General features: G+C 37.2%; 1 protein-coding gene across 2 annotated transcripts in view; it reads left to right on the top strand.

The window, feature by feature from the left end:
• Positions 1 to 1043: 1043 nt before the first annotated feature.
• LOC127635247 (protein FAM222B-like) overlaps positions 1044 to 20377 on the top strand; it is an 84555-nt gene continuing 65221 nt past the window's right edge. The window contains exon 1 of one of the 2 annotated variants that reach the window (XM_052115164.1): positions 1044 to 1168. The gene's annotated coding sequence lies outside the window, so the exon portion shown is untranslated. Of the gene's footprint in view, positions 1169 to 2460; positions 2623 to 20377 lie in introns of those variants that run through there. The other variant, XM_052115156.1, reaches the window with a different exon arrangement.

Below are 20377 nucleotides of genomic sequence, written 5' to 3'. Positions count from 1 at the left end.
AGTTTGGATAAATCTCAAGCTTTATTTCGTTCCATCCGCGGTTCTCCCTCATATTTACAGTTAGGCTATTGAAACAAATGTTTCTGTCTTGAAAACGTATCACTCGAAGTGTCGATGTGTTTTTGTTTACTCTGGCCAGGCTGTAGTTTTATTTATTGTAATGTGTGATATGCTTCCGCATTGAAATGCATATTTACGTATTTGATATACTTTTCATATGTCCCGAATGCATACAGTGACATCGAGCATGAAGTATGTCTCCTGTTAATGTTCTGGGAGTAACAAATGCATCTGGAGAGTTGTAAAATGTATTTCATGCTATGCAGGAGAGAATTTACAATACAATGACTGATTTGATTGTAATGTTAGAAATCACATAAAAAGGTTGCATTTAAGCCAGTTTTGTCCACTCATATAAAGCTATAGTACATTCTTTATCCAGTCATACACACAAAATGAATGAGCTATGCAAATTGATGGCGGAGAAAGTATTTTTGGCAGGACAATGTTATTTTGTTCTCTGCCTAATGGTTCTTCTGTTGACTTGTTGTTATTGAAGACAAAACTTTACCTCATAAAATGAAAAATCAAATGTATTGGAAATGTATTCCTTTTAGACAACATGAATAATGTGAAACTATCCAATCAGTAATTTTTGGCATTACAAAGAATTTAGTTTCATGAATAGGCTAAACTAACGGGAGTTCATACAACATAGGCCTAGGCTTTCTTTCTTTCTTTCTTTTTTGTCTCCGAGTAAATAAAACCTGAAAAAATCTGAGTATAATCTGATATAATCAATATGTGTGCGATAGAGACAATCATCTTGACAATCAGCATTTACAGAAAGAAGCCATATTATAAATGAAGAATATTTCTTAAAGGTAATATTTTAAATAAGTTTGTTTTACGGTGCAACTGTACTGGCCCTCGTCTCTTTGAATTGTCATATTTTATTGCATTTTTGTTCAAAACGTTTTCACCGCAGCCATTGCCTGTGACGCGAGAGCTGTCGCGCATGCGCAGGAAGCTGCTGCCGCAGACAGCAACACTGATTCGGCAACGCAGAGCAACAACACTAGGGAAAAAAAATTCAAAACACCGTATCCAAATAATACTTATCCATTACGATGTTCTGAGCAATGTATATCGCCATGATCCACGGAAAGTAAGTATAGCGTTTGGATGATACCTCTGTACTGATTTCGTGCACGATTGCTCACTATTCATTTATTCCATCAAGCTTTAGGAAGCAACAAAGGAAGCAGCTCTGTATTTCATTTAGTGTGCTAGAGATGGCTACTTAAACACTTCTACTTTTGGCCAAAACCGAAGAGTGACGTGAGTGCTTAAAACACAGTTAAAACACAGATGAACGTTTGATGAACCGTGAATTGCTTATGCAAAAATAATTTAACTTGAATGTTGATTGAGGGGTAGCTACTGAATGCTGAAGTCCCATGAATGAATGGGCTGCCAATGGTAGCTGCTACACTTGTAACTGATCTCGTTCCCATTTTCTCCAAAAGTTCTTGTTTTCTGGGGAAATGTGCAGTGTTTCCAGAGGATGCATAGTGGTGTGTGGTTTATTACATGGCCTGTGGTGACTTTAGCAGGCACGGGCAATGCAGAATTCGCAGTTGATCCTCTCGGAAAAAAAGAATGATATAAATTCATGGCCGTGACCTTTGCTGAATATCAAAGGCGTTGTCTCGAAATGTCACCGGGGATTTCTCCGCTGAGATGCAGTGCGGTGTTTGAAGCTGGGGCTTTTGACAGCCGACAACAGATTGAGTGGAGGGTGGAAAGTTATTAAGTCGCATATCATTAGAGGGTTTATTATGGATTGTGGGAAACTGACTGCGACTTTTGTGAATGGACATTTGGATAGCAATGCACAGTTGCCCTTTCATAAATCTCAGCTGAAGTCTAGCTAGATGGAGTCGTTATCTCTTAAAGTGTAAAAGCTAAAAAAAGTTTTTTAAAAAAATCACATGGCTGCATGTGACAACACAAGGTAGGCTCAGCCTAACTGATTTACTATCTGTTTATGTTTGGAGTGTTTCCCTGATGAGACCTGCTTTAGTATTACATTTCTTATATAGTGCTTTCTGTAAATGAAACCCCCCTTAAAACCTTCTTTAAGTTCATAAGCAGAAATGCTTATGAATTAATACATAATATGTTGCATACTCTCAAATGAGGGTTGTTTTAGATGAAAGGGGTCGGCAAGGTAACAAAGGGTTGACGTCATGCATCGCATCCGTCCACATGACTTCCAACTCTAAGTTCCGCCCCTTTTCGTCCATGTGATTGGTCGAACGCGCTGCGCGAAGCTTCCTAGTCTTTTGAGAGCCAATCAGAGAGGTGTTGGAGGGAGGCTTCTGTTTTGATGTAAATCAGTGGGCGTGGCTAGTTGACAGAGAAAACAGTGCGATAGACACTACGGCTGGAAAAGCAACCGCGGATCTGGCGGAGGTGGCTCTGCGACTGTCTTTTGCTGAATTTCACACTTTCTGTGCGCGGTCTTGGGGATTTTTAACCATGCATTTTGGTCTTGTGGATTGGTTCTAAATGTTTACGATTTCGTCTAATGTCATCCGCAAATAACTGGATCTCAGGGTAAGGTAGACTTTTAGCCTATATGACATTTGACCATATGTTGTGATCTCCGTCCGTGTTGCATGCTTGCTTGCTTGCATCAGAGGATTTCATGCAGTTAGCCGACTCTTGGCAGCGCTGAGCTTTTCCCATATGTGGAAACTGGCACACAACATGAATCCCTGGCAACAAACATTCCTTGCTTATCATTGTTCGCAAAAGTTTAGCTTCTTCAAATATTCTGAGGTTGACAGTTGTGACAATAAAAACAATAATGTACCTATCCCAGTGAAGAGCACTCCTCTTTGAGCATAATTGGAGGACTATTCATTTGGATGTATGATCTCAAATAATTGCTATTGCCATTTTAAGTGTCTTTTATTTGAGAAACATTTCCTGCTGGTTTCCGGAGGTCAGTTACGCTTTTTCTCATGGACTAAGACAGGGACGTCGTTAGACTTAAGTGTCATCCGGGGCTTAGCCCACTGGCCATAATATAATATAAAAATAAGAAGAATCCTTCCTTCCATGACTTTAAAAAAAAAATGACCACCCTACCAGATCAGAACTTTATATGAGCAAACGTCAGGCGCACAATAAACAAATCAAACAGAGTTTAATTTAAATTAATAATTTGTCTGCTCATTGTTCATTGTACAGAAATTAATGCTAACAATAAAATCAAAGTAATTTAACAATATAAATGTGCAATTGTCATTAGTCATAATATTTTAAGAATAAAAAAGGAAAGTAACATCAAAGTGATGTGGTGAACAACAGCAAAGTGGAGCATCTGGATCATTACATATAACACCACTAACCAGGATGATATCTTGACTGTTCAACTGAGCTGAATTTGTGGGAATTTCTTGCGGGTCTTTGTACATGAATGATGTGCGCATTAGTACAGGAGTTTTCAACATGTGGGCGCCTGTCAAGGGAGGCGCAAGATATGCTCTCACTCAATTGAATTGAAAAATTTTTGGAACAGCTGAGTCCATATCAAGATATTGTATGTGGTAACATCCCCTCTGATACAGTAAAGTTTAAGGAGGAAAACCCAAAAACAACACAGAGCGGGACTGCACGAATCTGTCTGGCTCTTTCTCCTGAATAAATTAAATTTCCTACATAACCGCTGCAGTGTTCAGAAACTAATAATAACTCTGTGCTGATGCGCCAAAAGACCAAGTATTTCTTTATTGCGAAATCATATCCTAAAATATGACTACATCCTCCACATCCATCTCTTGCATTAATGAAGCTGCTGGCTTGGCGACTGTTCTATCGTTGTGATAATGACGCTCTGTTTAGCCTAATATTGAGATTTGTTTTCTAGACTTTATTCTAATAATTTTGACTTTATTCTCAAAATATTATGACTATAATTTCAAAATGCTATGACTTAAATTACTTTATTCGTATGAAATTTAATATCATAATGCTACAATTTTATTCTCAAACAATTACAAATGTAATCTCATAATACTTTATTCTCGTAATTTTTACTTTATGAGCAAAATATTAAGACTTCTTCAAAATGTAAATGTTTTATTTATTGAATGTGGCAATAAAACTCTGTGTGGAATCACAGAGTAAAGTTAAAAATAACTTACATTTACATCTCGATACACCCGCGTTGGGTTTCATGACTGTTATTACACGTGATTTCAGGTTGTTTTTAACAAAGCACAGTTTCATTGCTTGATAAATGGTAAGAGTGTTTTCCCCCCTTTTGCTCGGGTGTGCAGACTTAAGTACAATAATTAGATAAGCTTGATGTCATTTGATTTTAAAACATGCATTTAAAAATCAAGGTACCCCAAAGAGGCTATTTAAATACAGCAATTTAACTCCAAGTACATGACATGGAAATGTGAACCAGCAGAAGCAGAGCGCATGTAAAGGCAGTCATTTTTGTTTGACTTTAATGTGAGATTTTATCATTTTAAGACCTATGTATTGTGCTATTTGGCTTATAGCTCAATGCTACTATTTTGAGTTGCATTTTAGGAAATTCCATTGCAATAAACATTTTTATTCCGGCTTACTGACTCCCGACTAAACCCAAATAACCGAAGATGATGTCTGGAACATGCATTAAAATCTACTTGGTGTGTGGATTGTTAAAAACAAATGAAGATTAGAAATGAGGCTAATAGATTATATATTTAGAAATAAGGCTTGCATAATAAAACATCAGTGCCTCTGATACAGAAAAGCTGCACCCCTGAGTGAAAATATAAAGCTTCCACTCGAGGTTTTCATAGCGATTCATCTAATGAACTTGAGCACAAACAGCAGGTAAAAGTCAAAGTGCGATCTGTCAATTAAGTTGGGCTCACTGATTGAAATTAATTTACATTTAAAGCCAGAATTGAAGTATGCCTTGTTACTTTTGTACCCTGATGTAATAAACATTAAGCCTTACTTTTTCTCTTTTTTTTTCTCATCACAAAATAACATTTGAGGCTATTAACAAAAGATCTGGGGCTTAAGCCCTATCAGCCAGAGTCTAGCTAGGACTGGGAGAGTGTTTATTAGATTTACGGCTCCAGTGTCTTGTGCTCACTCAGTTAAACCAGAGCTCGGCATTAGTTACCCACAGAGTGCAGTTTTATATCATCACGCTGTCTTCTGTCTGCCCTACATTTTCCAAAGGCTGGATAATTACATTTCAGACTCCTGTTTCCAGAGAAACACAGTCTCCTATTCTCAGTACAATTATCAAGCGTGGTGAAGGATCATTTTGGCATCTTCTATTAACTCTTCTATGAGAAACCATTGCTGCATGATTTGGCTCTTTGAATGGATCTCGTTTAAAAAATGCACGCTTACTCATTGAAAAAAATAAATTTGCACTCATGCATTTGTCCTTTCTCCAGACACATAATTAACAGTCATGACTGTTCAGTGTTTTTGTCCGAGGGCAACCTGTTTCCATTTGCTGTTATCAGGTTTGCTTTAAAGTAATGTTCCTGTTTTAATACAAGTTGAGGTCAATTGACAATTTGTGGCATAGTGTTTAGTACCATAAAAAGTAATTTCGACCCATCCCTTGTTTAAAAAAATAAAATAAATGGTGTTTACAGGAAGGCACTTACAATGTAAGTGAATGGGGCCATAAATGTTGAAGTTCACACCTTTTCAGAAGTATACCCACACAATGATAAAATTATACCTGTCACCATGACTTTAGTGTGGTAAAATCACTTACTAATCTTGTCTGTGTAAAGTTATCCAAAATTACACTTCCTTGTCACGACAATGTAATGTCAGTAAACCCTGTAATCTGGTACAAGGCTGTAGTGCCGGTAAATACCTGATTTTATCACAATAAATTCATTTTACAACATATAATGTTTAAGTCTTGTAACTGTAGTTTTGAAATAGTTTGTATTTTTATGTTTCAGCACTGGCCCCTTGCACGTTTATTGTAAGTGATTTATTGTAACAGATTTATTTATTTTTTTATTCAAAATTACTTATCGTGGTGATAAATATGCATTACCAGAACAGTCCTTTTAATCTGCAAGCTGATCCATGCATACAACTTTTGTGCTTGTTTTGCGTTTAAATTTTTTTTTTATTTTGCCCTTTTATTACTCGCCCCTGCTAATGAAGTTATAGTGTAATATTTGAGGTCACAATGTAAAAATATCTCCAGGTGCTGATATTTGCGACACATGGCAACCTGCTAATGCATTTGATAATTAACGCATTCCTCTATATGTGTGTGCATTGAGGGCTTAAGGTTGCATTTTGCAATTTTTATTGTAGTTATTTTAAGATCATACATTTCTCTTTGTTACTTAGCCTGTTTGACTTATATAATATATTTTATTTGGTTTGCAAGAAAGCTTGATTGAGCTTGCCACTCATAACTTGCATTTCCAGCCCTTGTGTGCTTGTGGTGTGCATGTTCATTTGCACAGCTGTTTTCCACTGCATGTCAGTTGGAGAAAAATGCGTGTACACAACTCTGTGTCTCTTCTCTTTCCCCACCTACTGAAAAAGCGAGAGTTAAACACCCAGCTGTTTAACCAGGCCACACACAAAACACACACACACTTACACTTTTGCAATTCTCAAAATATTTAGTTACACAAGGGCCATAAAGCATCACAGAGCTGTCACTCTCTCATGCTTGCCCTTTCTATCACTTCAAACAGACCAAATCTCCATTTTCCCCTCACTCAAAGCAGGCTAAAGCCTTAACTGTGGCCTAGCTCATAAAACATATTGTGTGAGGGTAAACTCCTGCAGGTCTGGAGAGATGAGCTAAGAAAGAGACTCAGATAAGCCTGTTAAATGAGAATGAGGAGCCTGATGTCAGTGAGGACATTGGGTTATATGCCTTTACTGGGCAGTCCCGGGTTGACTTACATGGCCTCAATAGTTTGTACATCTGCTGTTTTTTTGCTTTGTTAATCATCGGACTCAGTTTGTTCTGCTAGAGTTGTACCTAATGTTGCAAAGGGGTGGAAAATGTCCGGTAAATTTCCAGAAATTTTCCATGGAAAGTTAAGCTGGGGAATTTTGTGCACTTGGCAATATGCTGCTGCATCTTTGTGACATCTTAACATAGGTCTTGGCAAATGTACACAGGCTTCTACATCGGCTGAGGTGAAATGTATCCACACATCAGATGGCTCACGTGGCATTTTTCTGTAGAATAAGATTACAAAAAAGCTTGTAAAAAACACTAATGCAATGCCATGCACTGATATATAAATAGTTAGATAAACAATTGTAATATTCGGGAATGGTAAAAATATTTTACAGTTGATGCTGGACAAATGAATAGAAATAGGCTAGATGAATAGATGAACACTCCTCAATCAGCAAGCTAAATCAAACTATAACTTATGTTTTTGTACGATTACAGAAAACTGGCTAGCAGAAGAAACAGCATCACAGTTGTGCTAGCTAGCACCATGATAGCTAGCCTCTTAAATTGTCAATGAAATGGTGTTAGCTATCTTACATTTAGCATATCTGATTTACTGGCTAGCTAGCTACTGTATAAACATATTTTGATTTAGTATTTGCTAGTTAAACTGTAATACCATAGATCAAATATATTTACCCTTGTAATATCATAACTTACTTGACTTGATGTAGTCCTTGGTGTAGACTCAAATGCAGTAGTGTGGCTTCAGTAGTCATGCTGTAGTAAGTAGCCTTCAGTATGTGGTGTGCTGTTTGCATGTGATTGAGGAATGCGCAGGGTGTTCTTGTTTATTGGTAGGCCAAATCATGCAGCCCCTTGATGTTAGTTTAGATACATTTTTATGAATCAGCTTTAAAGCTACGTGAATGTCCAAGTAGAGGAGGAAATTAAATTTGATGGAAGAACTGGCTTTGTGCAGTCATAACAGTTCTTATTTCCAAAGGATTCATTAATATGTGGAAAAAATGGCATAAGGGCTTTCAGTTCAGTACTGGCATTTGGCAGTCATGCCAAAAGCAGGATTTGCAGGAAATACAGTGATTTATGAGGTTGTCTCAATCATAGGGGTTTACAAACACTGGAGCATGCGGCATATATGGCTTTACATGTTTAGAGTGTCATTCATAGATCTAATATGTAGTAAACCATCTAAAATATGTTGCATTGTTAATAAAAAAAGCTTATTAATGTCAGTGCTCTAACAAGAGCAACTATGTAAATGTACACGCATTTTAAATAACACTATAAATGCAGTCATTTGTGCACAATATTTAGTTTCACTTTAGATAAACAGATTTGATCAGAGAAGTGTGTTTTGACACTGTTAAATGTTTTGAATGGCCAATTATTTGGACACCTTTGTGGGAAAGCATTTTTCTCAGCCTGGAAGAACAGATACGATCTGTTAAGGGCATGAGAAAGTCAAGAGGTGTGACACTGTTCAAACAAGCATGCTGTAACTTTGTGTTTTTTTTTTTTATTGGAATTACAACACCGTTGCAATGCAGCAGCTGGTATGCTGCTCGAATGATGTGTGCTACTAAAAAACTTCAACTGCACGAAACGTTAATAAATCAGTCATCCCAGATAAGTAGAATTAAAACATTCCTTGTTCAGTGATACAGTTAAAGGGATAGTTCACCCAAAAATGAAAATTCTCTCATCATTTACTCACCCTCATGCCATCCCAGATGTGCATGACTTTCTTTCTTCTGCTGAACACAAATTAAGATTTTTAGAAGAATATCCCAGGTCTGTTGGTCCACACAATGCAAATGATTGGGCTCCAAAAAGCACAAAGGCAGCATAAAAGGAATCCATAAGACTCCAGTGGTTAAATCCATTCCTTCAGATGTGATGTGATAGGTGTGGGTGAGAAATAGATACATATTTAATTACATTTTTTGCTAGAAATTCTTCTCCCTGCCCAGTAGGGGGAGATATGCATGAAGAATTTGAATCACCAAAAACACAAGATGAATGTGAAAGTGTAGACTGACAGCAGGGAGAATTTATAGTATAAATGTACTTAAATATTGATCTGTTTCTCACACACGCCTATCAAATCAGTTCTGAAGACATTGATTTGACCACTGGAGTCAAATGGATAACTTTTATGCTGACTGTCTGTGATTATTTATTTATTTTTTTTTTTGGCACCATTGACTTGTATTGTATGCACCAAAACAGCTGAAAAAGTCTTCTAAAAATCTTTATTTTTGTTCTGCTGAAGAAAGAAAGTCATACACATCTGGGATGTCATGAAGGTGAGTACATTTTGAAATAAAGTGATAGTTCACCCAACAATTAAAATTAATACTTTTTAATCACAACTTTAATCCAGATTTTAGTAGAACTTAAAGAACATTGTACAATTTAATTTTCATACACATCATCTCTTTTTTCCAGCATGCCACTTGAGATGGTTTTGACAATAACAATGAGACTTGTTTTCAACTATAAACAAATAAAAATTCTAAATGTTCTGTCAAACGTTTATTTGAATTATAATTTGGTTTTTAAAGATAAACTTTACTGTGATTTACTAAGATTTAGCTTAGTAAAATGTGCCAAAAATGAAATTAAAATACTACTTTTATAATCTACTATCCTGAGTAGCCAAGTGTGGCCTATAGACTTACCGATTATTTATGGTTCTTTTTTTCCTCTCTGATAACATTTCAGGGCTCTACAGTGCAATCATTTCAGTTGCACGTACGACAGCGGTTCGGGAGACGTGGGTGATGTATTTATTTTATAATTATGTTTTTGTCCTCTTGCACTCTATTTCATTTGCTGTTGCACACTGTCGATCGTCGGAAAGAGTGCACACACCTGACGGCTCATTAGATAAAGGTGAGACTTCTACTCGTATGCGCTGTTCCATCTGTTTGCTCTGCAAAAAGTTTGATAGATTTATTTTAGAATAATCCTGCAATTAGTGCTGCTTTATCACCTGTGGTGAGGAAAGGAGGATCTGACATCTGCACTCTGACAGCTGATATCTCATATAATCAACCTGGAGTACCAACCTGTAGTTAAAAATCAAAAGGCCTGGGATATATTAATTCTCATTAAAAATGTAATACTATTAAATAAAAATGATTAACAGTGCTTTTAACATATAAAAGTTATTTAACATAATCAGATGAATTATTTAATTTATGAGTAGTCCTATGTTTTGAAAACCAACAGGCCTATTTATTTTCTAGTGTAAAGAGGTCAGTGTGAAAGGCTGCACAGTACACTAACAAATCAGTTACTTGATTTGAGTGTGGATTTTGTAGTTTCTACAATTTTCATGGTTACAGTTTAGCGAGACCTGTCTGTCACAGGGCAACTTAAAGTCTAAGAACCCCAATTTTGGACAAAATGTGAAGTTACTGTGTTTTGCCATTGCACACTAGAATAATCAATAAGAAAAAAATGGTAGACATGTCAGCAATTGTTTCGAAATCGGATCGTGACTCAGAATCGGATTGAATCATGAGGTGCCTAAAGATTCCTGACCCTAGACTGAAGCTCATGAAGTGTTGTATGCTATCGGAATAAAAATTACAACTCCCAAATTCATCTACACTGCGCAATAGTTACGTTTCACACAGCAATTGGCTTCTTTTCATCCCTTCAGTCAACCGAGCCGTTTTAGTAAGCTTGAATGAAATGAAAAGCATCAAATTTTACTTAAAAAATTTACAAGTCTGGCCAACTGAAATATGCAGCGTCTGATTGTTGTACATTTGGTGACAGGAACATTAATTGTGTTCAGCAGTGCAGATGTCAATTTAGAGTTCTTAAATACAATTAAGAGGACCACACTTCAAAGACTGAACATTGAGTTTTGAATATTTATGTTCACAAGGTGAAACAGGTTAACATAAGCTGCAGCTGTTTTTTTGCAGACAGCCTGTCAAATTAACAAAAAATATAACATTTGGTTTATAAGAATTTAAACTCATTTGTCATGACTCATGCCTGAGTTTTGTCATAATTGATGAGCTCAATTTTCTCATGCCTTTTTAACATTATCATCTAAAAAAAAACTGTGCTCCAAAATTTTTGTCTGTGCTCCTAATTTAAAAAAAAAATAGGAACACAATTGCTCCTTAAAAATATTTAAGCATAGAGCCCTGCATTTTGGTTAGATGTCAAATGCTCAAATGTGCTATTATGTGCATTCAAACAACAACCAAAAAAGTATGAAAAAGGCTGCTAGTTGCTGTAGAACTGTAAAGTGTAGTGTATGCATGCATGTGACGGAGCGATATGGCTGTTATAATGTCGCAGGGTTCAGGTCTGTATTTAAGGTGTTGTAGAGCAGGAACGTTTTTATCCCCCCCATCTGTGCATCTGTCTGTAGGACGTTGAGGTTGAGTGGCAGGGTAGCAGTCATCTGCTCTTATCTGTTTATGCTCTAGATAAGACCTCTGGCATGGGATATGTGACCCTCCCTTCTGTCTCTGCCCTGCTGCATAATGAGGGTTTGCTTGGCAAATTGCATATCTGTCCAGTGTAATCGGAAAAGATGCCATTAGCATGGCAGAACTCTCATCACCTGTCCGGGTGCCAGGGCAGCCTGCTGTGTGGTGCCACTTTTGTGGTCATGCAACACTGAGCTGTAGTCGGAAGAGGGAAATGTGTGATCTCCATGTAACTGGAGGAGTCAGAGGGCAGTATCCTGTGATGGGGCAGTTGTTTTTTTAAATCAGTGTTGCAGTGACTGAAATGTAAGTTTTTATCCTGGATAAGGAGTGAACCTTTCACCTGATAGGTTTGAAAGCCACTTAACACCCTTGTTTTTGAGTGTATTTTGTGGTTTTCTTCTGCTGTTTAGACTGTGTTGATAGGTGTGCTGCTTATTCAGTAGCAAAATTTGATGTATTGTAGTCGACAGTTGTTTTTCTTGGTAAGACTCAGAATAATAGAATAATAGTCTCTCTCTCTCTCTCTCTCTCTCTCTCTCACACACACCCTATGATATCCTTTTTATATGTTGAAATCTTAGTGAACATTTAATGTTTTCAATACTAAATAATTTAAAACAGTAACATAAAATACTCAAACATTTAAAAAGTCATTTTGCTGTATGTAACTGAAAGCACTTCACCTTGCTTCCACCAGGAGTTTTTTTCTTTAGCTAACTGAAATGTGAAACATTGCCTCCAGTGGCCAAAGTGGTAAATGTTGTTGGGCGTGTGCTCCATTTTTTTCATATCCCCCGAGGGGCACCGAAAGTGGGTTGTTTTATATAGAACCCCCAAGCCTAAACCTAACCATCAGTGGAGTAAAAATGCAATGTTAGAGGGGAAAACGCAACCTCTGAATCTCGTCACGAATTACACGAATGCGATTACTTCCTGGTTTCAAGGTGGGATCTGAACTCAGGTCTCCCACGGTGCTGACCCAACACACTTCCGGTCGCACCACAAAGAAAAGGTAAACACACTGGTGCTGGTGTGGCCAACTTCCCGTGTGATCATGTTTCAGAATCATCCAAAACTAAAATCCCATTTTCCTGTCTTGCAGATTTGCTTGCACCCAGACAGCCAAACTCCTTTAATGGGCTGACTGGCACACTGACACACATACTGTAAAAAAGTCACACCTAAAATTCATCCTATTTTTAGATAATTGCAATTACTAAAACAAGTTCTATATTCTGCGGTTTTACATTTTTGTCAGTTTTCTATCTTAATATTGAATACTGTCCACATTTTCTACAGTTCGAAAATCATATTGCCCCATTTCTAGAGATGTAAAACTATCAAAGATTTTGTAAGCTTGAAAATGTGATCAAACTGGCTAAATGCATATGATTATGTTTCTGTACCAGTCTTTTTTAAGGCCTCTTTGAGCATGTTTTCACCAATGGAAGGGACATGTGGACTTGTTTGTGTATCTGTTTTTGGTGTCAGTGTTTCATATGGGTTTTAGCTTTCATCTCATGTTCTGTGATCTTTTGTGTGTGTGTTGTTGTGACAGATATTGTAATTTGTAATATGTAATGTATCCACACTAACTGGCAAAAAGTATCTCCCATGTCAAAATGGGAGATAACCAATTTAATTCCTTCTGGATCAGAGAACAATGTGGTAAACACAAAAAGGTTGATGTCAGGTTACATGGAGCAGGTGTAGTCAGCTGACTGAAGGCTGGGAGGGTGGTATTTTGTGGTTGTGGATGATTAAGCATGCCTGTTAATTTTTATCATGCCAGCCTGTTCTCCCCTGCTCATAAAATCTCTTTGATGAATGTTCTTTGCCAAAGGCAAGCAGCCAGCCCTTGCCATTGGTTTACTTTTTATCAAAGTCCATCTCTATTGGCTGTTAAAAATTTGCAGCCACCCTAGGGTCAGACCTGGGGCTGTTACATCAGTCATTCCTCGATCTTTTTTGAGAAGTTATTTGAAGGTCAGCATTCTACGGTGAAGTGTATGGGATTAGAAGCCAGTATTTTGGTTGGCTTTTTCCTGTACCTTTTTTCTAATACATTGTTTTCTGTTTTGTATTCTTTCAGATAAGAGTGGAAAGTTCTGGCATTTTAAAAGAAAACACAGATCCCTTTCCAGAGTCCAGACTTAACCCATTAAGGAGCAATACTTGGCCCATTGATTTGATTAGAATTCTTTTACCTTAATGAGGTCATATTTTGCCTAACCAAATCAAAATATACTGTGTGTCATCCTTTTATGTAAAATACTTCCATTTAATCTGTTCATTAGCATAACATTTCAATTTGAATAATTCGATTTAGAATGGATTACATTGATTTCACCACTGATATCAGTGCCTCTTACCTATAAATTAACTAAACTAAAAACAAAACACACAATATGAATAACTAAACATAAATTGTATATAAACAACCTTATGTTATAAATGCAATACAGAGAAATTCATAATGGAAGCATGTATTGCATTTTGCAATTTTACATTTTGAATTTGGGGGCATTTCTGTCTTTTCATCTTTTCTCATAGCCTCCCCTTAATTTCGGCCCCTGCCCCCTTCCCTTTGTTATCTTGTGTTTTCCACACAGCTGTTAGCGCTGAGCATATTAAAAAACACATCTAAGGATTAGCCCGGTGTGCTTTTTCTCCAAATCTGTCACAATCTTTGTTTTACTTCAGCCTTGTTTTTGTGAGTGTTGTTCAGACTAAATACTTTGTCAATACCCATGTTTTGTGTGTTTTATTCAGGGGAACAGTGAAGGTAAAAGTCAAAAGAGGATTGACCTGGATATCCTGTAAACCCCTTTCATTGTACTATGGCACAAGAGTCCCACCATTATGCGAGTGTGTATGTGTGTGTGTATTTGTTTAGCATCTATGTGTGTGTAAATTTCAGAGCGTGTGTGTTATTTCAGCGTAAGGATCCAGATCGGAGAATGGGGCCCTTTATGAAGCCACTGAGTCAGTGCTGCTGTTAAGACCCATTGTTGAGAATGCTGAATACTGAATGTTGAATGCTATCTCTGCACAGGGTGAAATGACCATATGACATTGTTCCTGAGGGTAAAAGAGAGAAGTGGAAGGAATAGGTCAGAATGTTTATTTTATATTTATTTAGCTTTTTAGCAAAAGTGGTAGAGAATGCACTGCAGGTCTGAAGAACAGGGCTTGTATTTGATGGTAAGAGAGAAGGTGAAGGATAAGTGTTGACCTTCACTGGACCTGTGTGAAAAGTCATCCTGAATGGATGTTTGTGCTCTAAACTGAAGCCATCGTGTGTTCATTCTGAGTGTGGCTTCTGCTACGGTAGATTAACCTCGACATTTGAGATGGTTTCATATCTCTCTCTCATGTTTGTTGGATTGGATTTAGTGAAAGAGGGGCGAAGGCCTCCTAAGTGTGAGCAGATATTAATTGTATTTCTCTGTCTTTTCTGTTATGAGCGGATGGGCAGGATGTTATTTTGTGTATGACTAGGCCTACTAGAGATGGGCCATATCTAATTTCCTAAAGGCTGTGCATTTACGATCCTTGTCAGGCGACTTGCGAATATGAGAGCATTCAGAAGGAGATATTTGAATAGTGCTTATTTCAACTGGAAAACATGCCTTGTTTATTTATAACTAGATTTTTACTGTATTTCACTATTAGTATTAAATATTTTGGATCTCATTATAGTGGTCGACATGGGTTTGTAATGTCCGATGCCGCTATCCAGAGAGCAGGGTGGCGATTTATTTGCACATTAAGAAATTGTTAATATATGAGGAAGAAGGAAATACCAGTACACACAGTAGTCCAACAACCAATAATGGCATGTTCACATTAGCAATCGCATTTAAAAAAAAAAATAAAAATATACAGAATCAAACCAATTGTAAATACAGTGCATAGAGAATAAGACATTTACTCATAATGCACGTGAAGCGCATTTACTTTGAAATTGGAGAAAAAGGGGTGGAAAAAAACTACGATTATGAGCCAAAACACGTCTGCCGCAGCTCTGATATGCAGACCATTTAAATGAGACTGTGCTCTTACACACCGATCTATTATTGTAGTAACACAATGGCACGTAACAACAGAATTAACCATGAGGCGATTCTCTGCACCCTCAAGAAACAAATTGGCCAAATGGGAAAATTTATTGGCCAATGCCGATAATTAAAAAAAAAGTCAAATATCTGCTGATTTATCAGCCTCTGCAATATATCGTCGAGTTCTACTCTTTTGCTACAAGGCATTTGATTGTAATTATGGTTCCTCTGATTAAAAACCAAAGCCATTTCACATAAATATTGAGATATAGCCTGTAGCAAAACTCATCAAAGGGCTGGAAAAATATTGAAAATAATTTTTTTTTGCTGTATTGCCTATCCCTAATGACTACCAAGTATGTTATTTTTTGTCTCGCTGTCAAAGTCATAATTGAGGGATATTACTTTGACCACAGGCTGGAGTTTATTGATCTGGTAAGCTCCGCTATAATTCCTGAAATTCAACACATAGAAACTTTACAGTGATCTTATTGGCATCTTAGCAATTCGTGCAGGTCTGCACTTTCAAATTCCTTTTTAATGAAGTCTGTTTGTCTATAATTCAACTCACCTGCATTTCCTTTAACATGTCATTGAGCTCCCATGAACATTTTTTGGCTCCCAAACCCACATCAAATAGCACAACCGTTAAGACAACTATCAGGCCAAACAGAGACTGTTTGCCAGAATGAGGGTTTATTAAATACTAGCGTCAGGCTTTCTAACATCTCTGTTTACTTGCCTGTCCACAACACATGGTCTCACTTTCTCAGCTACCTAATCCAGGAATGTGCATCCACACTGGGTGTGCTCAGCTGGACGAATCACATTGCTCTGTAATGACAGTTGAAATGGACAGCCGCATGGGGAGTAGGGTGGGGTTACGCAGGACTTTGGCTGTGTCCAATGTTCGTGACAGTTCGGGATCAGTGGTGATGTTTTGCTGAGTTCATTAGGGATCTGCTCTAAAACAAAATGTGTAACCAGAGTGATGGGCAAAATAAATAGGACTTACTGTTCCTTTTAATGTTGGTTCAAGTGTAAACAAGACCTCCCAGAGTACTCCAGTGGACAGTTGTGAAGGCTGACTGGCTTTAAAAAGTCCTTATTTGGTGCTTAATGCTACGCTTTATGCTACATTCTTATGAGATGTATGAGGATAAGCCTGTAGGTGTGTTAAAATGCATCAAATGAAAATTCAATGCATATATTACAGGATTGATTATAATTGCTTTAATGAAAGCCAATACCATTTATTTAGATTATTTTCACAAATATCTAACATTCATTGAATGAATCCTAACAAAAGAATTGGATTTAGTTGTGATTCAAATATCAGATTCATTGATGTCTTGCATCTTTTAGTAAACAATTCTAATCTAATTGAATCGTTATCAGTAATGTTATCCTTCTCAGAAACTCTACTTCAACATCATCAACAGTTTGAAATAACATTGTTTTCACCCATTTTAGTTTAGACATTACATGCTTTTCCATCAATGGTTGCTGTGCTGTTCTGTACTGATCTGGGCTTGTTGACACGGTTACAGATTAATTTTCCTTTGTCGCACTGCAAAATCAGAATTAGAATGCACTGATTGCCCTGAGTACAGTTAGCTAAAGAAATCCGTGCTGGGAATGGTTTGAAATTGCAGTGAACCATGTTCACACTGAAAACCCTAATAATTTGACTATTCAACTGATTGAGTAAACTCATTCCCTCAGTTGATCAAGAGTAATGGCATCTCTAAAACGTATGTAATTAAGTTCACTTAACTTGGTGTTCATATAGAATGAACATAACTATTCAAATGTTGTTGTTTATAATAAAATGTAATTTAAACATAATAATCTTAATTGAATAGACTGAAATTTAGGTCATACATTAACACATCTTATATAATGATGATAATAACTTTTGTATTTGTGTTTCTCCACATAGTGGTAACAGGGTCCAACTTGACCAAAAGGGACACAGATCACCCTAATGGTGACATCACAGGAAACAACTATTTGCAACAAAACAAAATAAATTATACCACAAAAGAGCTAAAACATCTATAAATTCTTAATAGCAACTATTTAAGTGCACCCATATATTCCCTTTGACCAAGAAAACATAATTAACAAATTCAAGCGCAAGGCATTTTAAGTATTCCTCATAGCCTCAATTTACACTTAAAGTCTTAAATCTATGGGTTTCTAAGAAAAATAAGTTATAATATATTTGAATTATGAAAACATGATTTTTCCAGTTTCTAGTGTAGGTGGAAATGCTAATGCAACTGTTTCTCAGTGTGCACAGAACTGATTGGCCCAATGATGGAAAGCTCCTTTTGATGTCCCCTGCAGAGCTATTAGTTTTAATAGGTTTTGTTGGAGGTTCAGAAACTTCTCGACAGCTGAGAATCTCTTAGCATATTACAAAACACAGTTTCATGGCCACTTTCTTCACAAGAATGAATGTTCCAAAATGTTCCTTTCTAGGTGGGCGTCAGCATGCCAAGCCAATAAATCAGGTGTATTTTCTGGAGCTGCCATGACATGAGACCTGCTGTTGCCTTCATGCCTCGAGCTGATTTATCTGAGCAGCTTAGTACACTTATCAATCTCACACAGGATCAGACACAGGCCTGGCGTGGATGTTTTGTGTGTAAGAAAAAGAAAGAGAGAGCTGTTTGCAGAAGCAGGTGCAGATTGGTGTGCTGACAGACATGAGGATGGCTTAATATCCTGCCGAAAGATGAAGGTGCCTTCTAGGCTGTGGGTGACCTGCTAGAAATCGTAAATACAACATTTAGATTCTGTGAGCTTTATAAATCTAGTATGCCATTAAAGGGATATTTCACCCAAAATGAAAATTATTTTGCAGAATGTCAAAGGCATAGCCATAGTAACCAACTCTTTCATTGTATATTTTTCTTCCAATCAATGAATGTGAATGTTGACTGAGGCTGTCATTCTTTCCAACATCTCCTTTTGTGTTCAACTGAAGAAATTCATATGAGTTTAGGACAATATGTGAGTGAGTACATTATTTTATTTCCATTTTTGTGTGAACAGTCCTTTAAATATTTGTAAAAAGCTACACAAACATGCATGAATACACTCTCAAAGATTTTGCCTGTGAGGCGTATGGATGTGGTTGATACATGAGTGTATGTGTAGCTCCTTGGGCAAGTACAGTGCTTTTGTCAGGCATCTCTCTGCGATCAATGGTGGTTATACCTTCAGCTATTTCCCTCTTTTGTGGCACTGACCGGAACACCAGGGAGCTTGATGCAACTCCTTTACCAGAAGCTCTTTTGTGTTGTTTATTTTTATTCTAGTATGTTTTTTTTGTGCTTCCTTGCCTATGAAAGCTTCTTTGAAGTATTCTGTAGTATTACAAAACGCATCCATGTAACTTAGATTGTGAAATGCAGTATAGCCCAACCCAGTCTCATGAAAGTTCGTACTTATTTTATGAGTTGGCTATTTCATATGATTTCGTACAAGGTCAATCGTATTAATTTGAACGATTTCATCATGTACAATTGCCCGGATGTCTAATGCGGAAGTAAGAGTGAGCTTCACTCACGAGATATTAAGGACATGCTTATGAATATTATGCCCTTATCCAAACCCCTTATCTAAACCTAACTGATCAGTAGCATGTGTAAACATGATAGGAAGCTGTTGTGTGTGACAGAAGCAAGTACTTGTCACGTATTAGATGAAAATGATGTCCAGCGACATCATTGGCTGTAGTGAAAGTCGTACGAATTTATACGAATTTGCCAAATTTCGAAAAGTCATTAGATTCCTTACGATTTCACCGTGAGAGTGTGTAGGTTTAGCCTGGTTGGCTGTGAGTAAGACCTACATAAGCATTACAGAGCTTGATTGAAGAGGATGAGAGGGAGCTGTGTGTGTGTGAGAGAGGGAGAATGTGTGCATCTGTATTCACTCACGGTTGGGCCATTCGTCTTCCTGTAGCTGATGTTCTAGGGTCTTGTTGCATGCTGACTGGCGCTCTGTGGCGGCTTCCTGTTATTAATAGGGGCTCCTGCCTGCAGTCATCTGAGAGCAGGTGTTTCTGTGAAGTGGAGAAGCGTTATCTTACTGACCCGACAAATATTCGTTCTTCTTTATCAATGAACACGCTCAGCCTCCAGCCACAAATCAACCTCAGTTTAGTAACAACAGAGCAGGAGTATGCTTATTAGTGGTGCATGCTTAGTGGTGTCATATCTGAGCACCAGAATGTGACTTTGGTAGTAAGAAATTACCTAGCAACTTCTCAGAACACCCTAGCAATAGGCATGAAACGATACACAGATGATGCTAAATATGATGTGATACAGTAGCCTCACAATACGATATGTTTAAAAATAGTGCCCACAAATGTTTTAGCATTTGGGAGCCCACCCTCATTTGGCTTTACGTTAAATGTATCTATACCAATATTATTTAGCAGTTTAATAAAATAAACAATGTTCAGCACGATTTTTGGCCTTTATACCAATTTCACGTTGCATGCTGCAAGTCATTAAAAACCCAGATCCAGCCTGGTCTCATGAAATTTAAGTAAACATGACAATATTTTTGCAGTTGAAAATGTACGTGCTGTCACATTTGGCTGCAGGTTTCCATTGAAATGTCCTGCTGGGGCACCAAAAGCAAGTAAAATGGTGTCTGATTCAGAAGCAGTTTTAAGGTGAATTTTAGATAATTATTTTTAAAACATGCTCCCTAACCAAAAACTTTTGCCTGAACCTAACCAATAATGTTTTCAAATATAAATGAGACATTTGAAAAGACATCCTTACCAAATCAACACCTAAACTTAACCATTA

Source organism: Xyrauchen texanus, chromosome 4, assembly GCF_025860055.1.
Source record: "Xyrauchen texanus isolate HMW12.3.18 chromosome 4, RBS_HiC_50CHRs, whole genome shotgun sequence".
Lineage (NCBI taxonomy): Eukaryota > Metazoa > Chordata > Actinopteri > Cypriniformes > Catostomidae > Xyrauchen > Xyrauchen texanus.
This window is presented reverse-complemented; position numbering and strand designations above follow the sequence as displayed.